We start from the raw sequence: 7,045 nt of genomic DNA on the forward strand, positions 1-7,045 counted from the left end.
GCGTGAGTGAGTTGGCGTGGTGGCCCTGTGGGTGCGTGGGTGTCCCTCTCAAACTGTGAGCATCTAGAGCAGAGGTCAGCACCCTTTTCTTCAAGGGCCAGATGGTATGTTAGGCGTCATGGGCCCTCTGATTTCTCTGCCAGTTCTTCAGCTCTGCCAGGGTGGGGCAGGGACCCACAGACGCCCGTGAGTGAGTGGGCGTGGCTGTGCTCCAATAGCACTCACTATGGACACAGAAGGTGACATTTGAATTTCATATGATTTTCACATGTCAAGGAATGCTTTTGTTTTGCTTATTGATTTTTTTTTTAATTACTTGAAAATGCAAAGAAAACAAACCTATTTTTAGTCCTGGGCTATACAAAAACAGGTAGCGGAGGCCAGATTTAGCTCACAGCTATCCCAATCTACAGCATTCATTCCTTAGAGGTGTGGCTTGAAAATATTTTAAGATCTATACTTAGGCCTGGCTGGTATGGCTCAGTGGTTGAGCATCAACTCATGAACCAGGAGGTCACGGTTCAATTCCCAGTCAGGGCCCAGGCCCAGGATGCGGGCTCCATCCCCAGTAGGGAGCGTGCAGGAGGCAGCCGATCTATGATTCTCTCTCATCATTGATGTTTCTATCTCTCTCTCCCTTTCCCTTTCTCTCTGAAATCAATAAAAATATTTTAAAATGCTAGCCAATTAAAAAAAATCTATACTTGGTTAAGGTAGTTTTATATCTGCATTGCATTTAGACTTGTACATACACATAGTGTTCTGACTACCTATTAGTGTGTTCAAACCACCAAAGGTTAGTAGTTTAAAACAACCCGTTTGTTTTGCTCCCATGTTTGTGGCCAGGAATTGAGGGATTCAGAGCTCCTCTGAATCTTACCTCTGCTCCCATGGCACCAGCTGGAGTGGCTCCTTGGGGCTGGAGGCCGCGCTTCCAGGATGGCTCATGCATGATTTGCTCTAATTCCGTCAATAAAAATGCAAGCTCCCTGGCGGCAGGGAGCGTAGCTGGGACTGCTGGTCAGGGTTCTGGGTTCCTTCCCATGCAAGCCTGTCCACGGCTGCTTGATTTCCTCATGGCACAGTAGCTGGGCTCCTTGATGAGGTGGTTCAGGAAACAGGGCGTGGGAGGAGCCAGTCTCCTCAGGCCTTGACTTGGAAACTGCACAGCAACATTCCTTGTACGCCACCGGGCAGAGCACGAACAGTCTCGTCGGTCCTTACCCATAGCTTGCCCCTCCATGCCCCCAGCCCAGGCATCTAGATTAGAAACGGCCACAAATTCTGTGCCCCTCTCCATGCCCCAAGCTTCGTGGGTGTCCCTCTCAAACTGAGCATCTCTAGAGCAGAGGTCAGCACCCTTTTTCTTCAAGGGCCAGATCTCTCACGATTCAGAGGAAATTACAAGGCCCCACACCCCCAGACACAAGAGGGGTGATGATGCCCCTTCCCTGAACCTCGGCAGCCCCCCCCCCCACACCCACCCATCCTGTGGTCTTCCTTTTCCCTGTCGGCCCCTTCTCTGCAGGTCATGGCTTGTTGTCAGGGTGGCCTTGATCGCAGAGGTGGTCACGCTTCTGAAGAGGCTGCTCACTTCACAAGCTCCTTCTAGTTTGTGGGTTCCCACCTACCCTTCACAACCCCCCAGCAAGCCTAATGCGAGTCTGACCGTTCGGTGAAGAATGACGGTTTGGGGGTACATTTCTTGCGCAACTGCAGATTTGATGTGGGCATCCAAACCCCGCCCTGGTTGCCCTCCTTCCAGTGGCTGTGGAATGTCTTACGTGGGTTCGTTGGACCACAGGTGCCTGGCAGTGCTGCAGTGCGCCAGGCATTTGCTGCATCTGGCAGACGCTTAACAGGCTTACTCTCAGGAGGAGGAAAGAGGTTTTACTGGAAAACAGGATTTTATCTGAGCATATTTATCTGTAAAGCAGACCACTTAGTAGCTGATGAGCCTGTAGAGAAACGTGTAGATGTGTGGCTCTTCATCCGGGAGAGCGGTGGGGCGTCGGAGCAGATGCCGTCCTCCCTGGCTCTTGGGTTTCCCTAACACAGGATTGAAGTCTTGCTGTTAAAGGAATTGTTTCCCTCATTATAATAATGGGGCATAAATATACGTTGTAGAAAAGGGAAAAAGGAATTCTTTTGTGGTTCCTCCCACTCAGCAAACTCCTCCATCATTTTCTGTCTTCATCGAGAGCCGGCCTGTCACATGCCCACCAGACGCGTTAGGCCTGGGAGCACACTGGATATGTTTTCACCTCTTTTCATTCACTGTAGCTTGAGTTGTTCTCCCTGGGTTAAGCATTTTCTGAGAATATAATATAACTTTCTCTTTTCTTAAAATATATTTTTATTGATTTCAGAGAGGAAGGGAGAGGGAGGGAGAGAGAGCCATCAATGAGAGAGAATCATCGATCAGCTGCCTCCTGCATGCCCCCACTGGGGATTGAGCTTGTAACCTGGGCATGTGCCCATGACTGGAATTGAACCCAGGACCCTGCAGTCCGCAGGCTGACGCTCTTATCCACTGAGCCAAACCGGCTAGGGGCCCCGCCTCTGTTCTTGACCCCTAGTGTTTTCCATACTGAAGCAAGAGACAGCTTGATCTTTGTAAAGCTTAATCGGCTTCACACCTCCTTCCCCCCGTTAGGAGCTGCACTTGGGAGCGAGCCCCTTCCCTTTGTAAACCATGCCCCAGCCACAGTCGCCCTCCTGCTGCACCTGCCACGCTCGGGCTCCCCCAGGCCTCTGGCTTCCTTCTGTCGGCATCACCTGCACCAGCCTGAACATCACCGGGGCCCTGAGTCCTTTCCCTCCGCCCGATGAAAGGCGCTGTCCCACGGAACCCTGTGCCACCTTCTTAGCAAACGTCTGTACTTGGGATTCTTTCTGTCGCACTGTCGGCCCTCAGATGCGTATGGGCTGGCAGGAGGCGTGAGGCCTCTCCAGGGCCTGCGAACCTGCTTGGGTTGTCAGCCTGCCTGGCCGTGTGCAGGGAGAACACCAGCCCACGTGGGGGCGATGAGGGGAAGCCTCCTGTGGGTTCCTAGGAGAGCAGGTCTTCTGGCAGCTTTGGACGTGGCCGGCTGCCTCGTGAGGACTTGTGGGCAGAGCGTCCGCCCGAGATCTGCTGAGCTCAGCCGGTGGGATGCTCACCCTCGCTGGCGGGTCGGGGCTGTGCCCGGGGTTGTGATGGGAGAAGGCAGTGTGTGCAGCAGGCGCTGAAAGGACAGAAGGTTAGGTCTCATGCTAGTGCGCTGCAGGGCCGCCTGCCGAGCCTTTGTGAGCTGTGTGGGCCGTGGGTTATGCTGCTTCAGGAGGTTGGAGCAGCTCGGGGCATCACAGTGGCAGAGGGTGTGTGCTTGGCGTCAGCCAGGTGTGCCCATCGCGGTGCCCACACTGGATGCACCAGGCTGCAGGGAAGCCGCCTGCCTGGAAGGTGGGCCTGAGGCCTGAGCCTGTGCTCTGCCCACACCCGACACCTTCCCATCCGGAGCCGCGTCCCGCCTCAGCCTGGCCAGCACCGCTGCGCCCCTGTCGTCTCAGCTCTGCCCGCTTCCCTCCCAGTGGACTCCATGGACTCGATGCGAGAAGGGGTGCAGCCACTGCCGGCCCTGGTGGCCGCCTGACCTTCCTGGGAGACCTGTGCCACCAGCCTCTCCCCCTGCGGCCCCAGGACACCGCAGCAGGGGGTCCTGGCGGGCTCCTGTGGGCCAGAGGGATGCCGTGTGTGCTCAGCCCGGTCGTGCTGTTCTTGGCTCTCACAGCTGCCTTGGACCCTAGGGCACCCTCCCTCCTCCCAGGGTCTCTTGGGCCAGGTCCCGACTCCAGCTTGCCCTGCTGGGCGGACCCACAGTGCCCCTTACCCGCCTGCCGCTGGCTCCCTCGCAAGGGCGTCTTCCTCTGACTGAGGGAGTGTGGCTCCCTGGCTGCGGAGGGTGAGGAGACGCCCCAGCCCTTCCTCTGGCGGGGGCAGGGGGGCCTCTCGTGAAGGGACCGGGCTGCCTCCTTGAGGCCCCTCAGATGCCTCCTGTTAGTGGTGCCTCCCGGATGGCTTTCACCCCTCAGCCTCCTGGCCCCGAGACAATGCGGACTTTCCTTCAGCCCAAGATGCCGGCAGCCTGGGAGCAGCCCTTCCTGGGGCCATGCTCTCAGCGCTGGCACGGCCCCCAATTGTTCCTCGGAGAACAATGGCCACTCTCTTTGGCCGGGAAGGGGAGCTCATGAAAGGAGCGTTTCTTCCGATGCTTGAGGGCTTTGTGGCACCCGCCTGCGTGAGATGAACTGCGGTCTCTTCCTGCCGCGAGTGGGTGCTGCCCGGCTCTGAATGGGCCCCTTGTGAGCGCCACACCGGAGAGGCGGGTGGAGGGCCGGCAGCCCTGGGTGGGTTGTCAGAATGGCATTTGCCTGGACGCATCAACTCAGATTCTTAGGAGAATATAGCTTCTGTGTTTTCAAATAAATACTGACAAGGACCGAAAGGACATGACAGAGTAAAAATAGACGGTGGCAGGGCTCGGGACAGAGGGGCCGACTCTGAGGTTATCAGCGGCCGTCACTGCGCTCGGTTGTCCCTCACTCTTGGGGAATAAGGTTAATTTTTGTTTTTAGGTGAGAGCAGGTACCGTTAGGTAAACGCTTCGTAATCAGACCAGAAAGGCACTGACTGGGCTGGACAGGTGTGTTCACAGTGTGGTCCTGTGGCCGTGGCCTTTGTGGCAAGAGCCACGTGCTGGTGTGAGGTCTGCATGTCTGGCAGGGATTGATGGTCTTTCGTGGGTGTGGCTCTGCGTTACTAGCACCCCTCCCACCATGGCTCTTCCCCTTCTGAGGGGAGAATGTCTTCACCTTTGACCTCAAGCCAGAGGCTCTTCCTGTTGACCTCCCCGCAGCCCGGCCCAGCCATGAGGCTGCCCATGTGCATCGTTTGCAGAGGTTGATGTTGGCCGCAGAGCAGATTAGTCTCATTGTCATGGTCCATGACACAGACCGGGATCCCCCTGGATGTGAGCACAGGGGGCCTCTGATGCTTGCCTCCTGCCTCCCTGAGCAGAGGAGGCCACAGTCGGCCCTGACCCACCGTGTCGGGGAGCCTCCAGGATAGTGCCTGTGGGGCCGGGCAGACAGCTGCAACTGGCCCAGCTCTGCCGCGTGGCAAGGGGCCAGGAGCAGGGACCGGGCTCAGGGAGGTCGGGTCTTGCCAGGGCAGGCTGCTAGAGGCCCTGGCCAGGGGTTACAGGACGCAGGCGGGGCCACTTTGAAGTGGGCCACTGAGAAGACCCTCCAGTACACCTGTGGGGGGTTCAGGGAAAGGCTCAGCTGACCCCTGACTGTCCTGTCTTGGAGGTTTAGTTGGAAGGGTTACGACTAAGGCCCGAAGGAACCCTCCAAAAGGTTTGCAGCGTGAGAAAATGCTCACCAAGCGCAGATGATGATACTTCATTGCCTCTTTGCTGGCATCATCAGCTCACCAGTGACATGGTGTGGCACTGTCCGCCCATCTCTGGAGTCTTCTCTGGCCACGTCCAAGTCCTACAACTCCTGCCTGGGCCAGACACCCAGGTGTGGGGTCTAGGTGGTAAAACGGGTTTTCTTGGTTCCAGAAGCCAAAGGTCATAGAAGTAATTCGGCCCCAGGACGAGTCCGGTTTCAGCTGGTCTTCCCGTTGTGCCTGGCCGGCTGGCACCCTGTGCCCGGAGCCCTTTGCTGACGCGAGGACTAAGGAATGGGAGCTCCCCCGCCGTTCGCTCTTCTCGGGGGGCGGGGGGGACGTTCGTGCTGCCTGGTGTGAGCACGGGAGCCGCCTCTTCCTCAGCCCGGGTTTGAGGGTGGACTGTGGGAGAGACCGTCCCAGGAGGAGCAGGGGTCTGTTACTAGTCCGCTAGTCCACACTGAGGGGAGCCCCACACCTTCCCCGGGGCAGCCCCCCAGGCCTGGCTCGGGGTTTGTTGCGGGCAGCCTTGACTCCTGGGCCTGCCCGCCTCCGAGGTTTTGGTTCTCAGGGTTTGGATGAACTTCATGGATCAGGGTTTCTGACGCGGGCACGTGTGGCCCGAGGTCCTACTTTCCTCTGAGCCGGGCTTGCCTTCCGCCTCAGACACGTCTGTGCTGAGGGCTGGCTGCTGAAACGGCAGAGGTTTCTGGCTCTTTCTGGCCTGGGATATTCTCAGGTGGGCTTCGCCCTGCGGACTCTGCCTCCTGCAGGTGCTGTGTTCCCACTGCCGCCCAAAGGCTCCTTCCCAGGCGCTGCATTGTAAGGTCAGCAGGCCTGTCTCCGCCACTCCAGGCGGGGGAGGGGGGGGGGCTGAGTGACCGGAAGCCCTGGGGAGCCCATGGCGGGGACCAACCTGTCCCCAGCCTCACGTGCTCGTGCCAGAGCACCCCGTGAGCTGATTTGGCCCCTCCCCTGCCGCTCCCAGCCCAGCAGCCTCGGGAGGTAGTTGCGGGTGGGAACAGTGTGGCTCCAGAGATAGTGAGAGCCTGGGTGCAGGTAGGCCGCCCGGTGGTCCTGCCGGAGACTGGGAGGGAGTGAGTGCCGGAGCTGGGGCCCCACAGCACGTCCTCCCCTGCCCGGGCCCCCAGGGCTCCCATCTGGTGCTGCGGACGGAAGCGGGTCCGAGGGCCCAGCCGGCCTGTTCCGAGAAGACCCGGCTTCCCCTGCTGCAGTCTTGTTCCCTGGGTGCCTTGAGCTTCTGCTTTGGGGATGACTCGGGAGACAAGGCCTCAGGTTCCGGGTCCAAGGCCAGTTAGGAAGGGGTCTGGGGAGTGGGGCCTGGGCACGCCCTGACCGTGCGTGCTGCAGCTTCACTGTGTCCGGGTGGGGGGGGGTTGGCTGGGGAAGCAGCGCCGAGCATTCAGCACGTGCCTGTGCTGTGATGGAATGGCATCGCCTCTCTCTTTACAGATGAGAAAACGGGCTGAGGGTGGGTCGGGCCTCAACCTGCCTGGACCTGGGCCTCAGCCCGGGCTCCTGCCGATGGGGCTTCCCCTCGGGGAGCCTGACGTTACAGGATGAGTCCTGGCTTGTCACGGAGGCTGT

At 58.7% G+C, this 7,045-nt stretch overlaps 1 protein-coding gene across 1 annotated transcript in view; it reads left to right on the forward strand.

Moving 5' to 3' along the window:
* Positions 1–7,045, forward strand: part of DAG1 (dystroglycan 1) — a 50,351-nt gene that overhangs the window by 36,073 nt on the left and 7,233 nt on the right.

This window comes from Myotis davidii, unplaced genomic scaffold (genome assembly GCF_000327345.1).
Source record: "Myotis davidii unplaced genomic scaffold, ASM32734v1 scaffold663, whole genome shotgun sequence".
NCBI classification, from domain to species: domain Eukaryota; kingdom Metazoa; phylum Chordata; class Mammalia; order Chiroptera; family Vespertilionidae; genus Myotis; species Myotis davidii.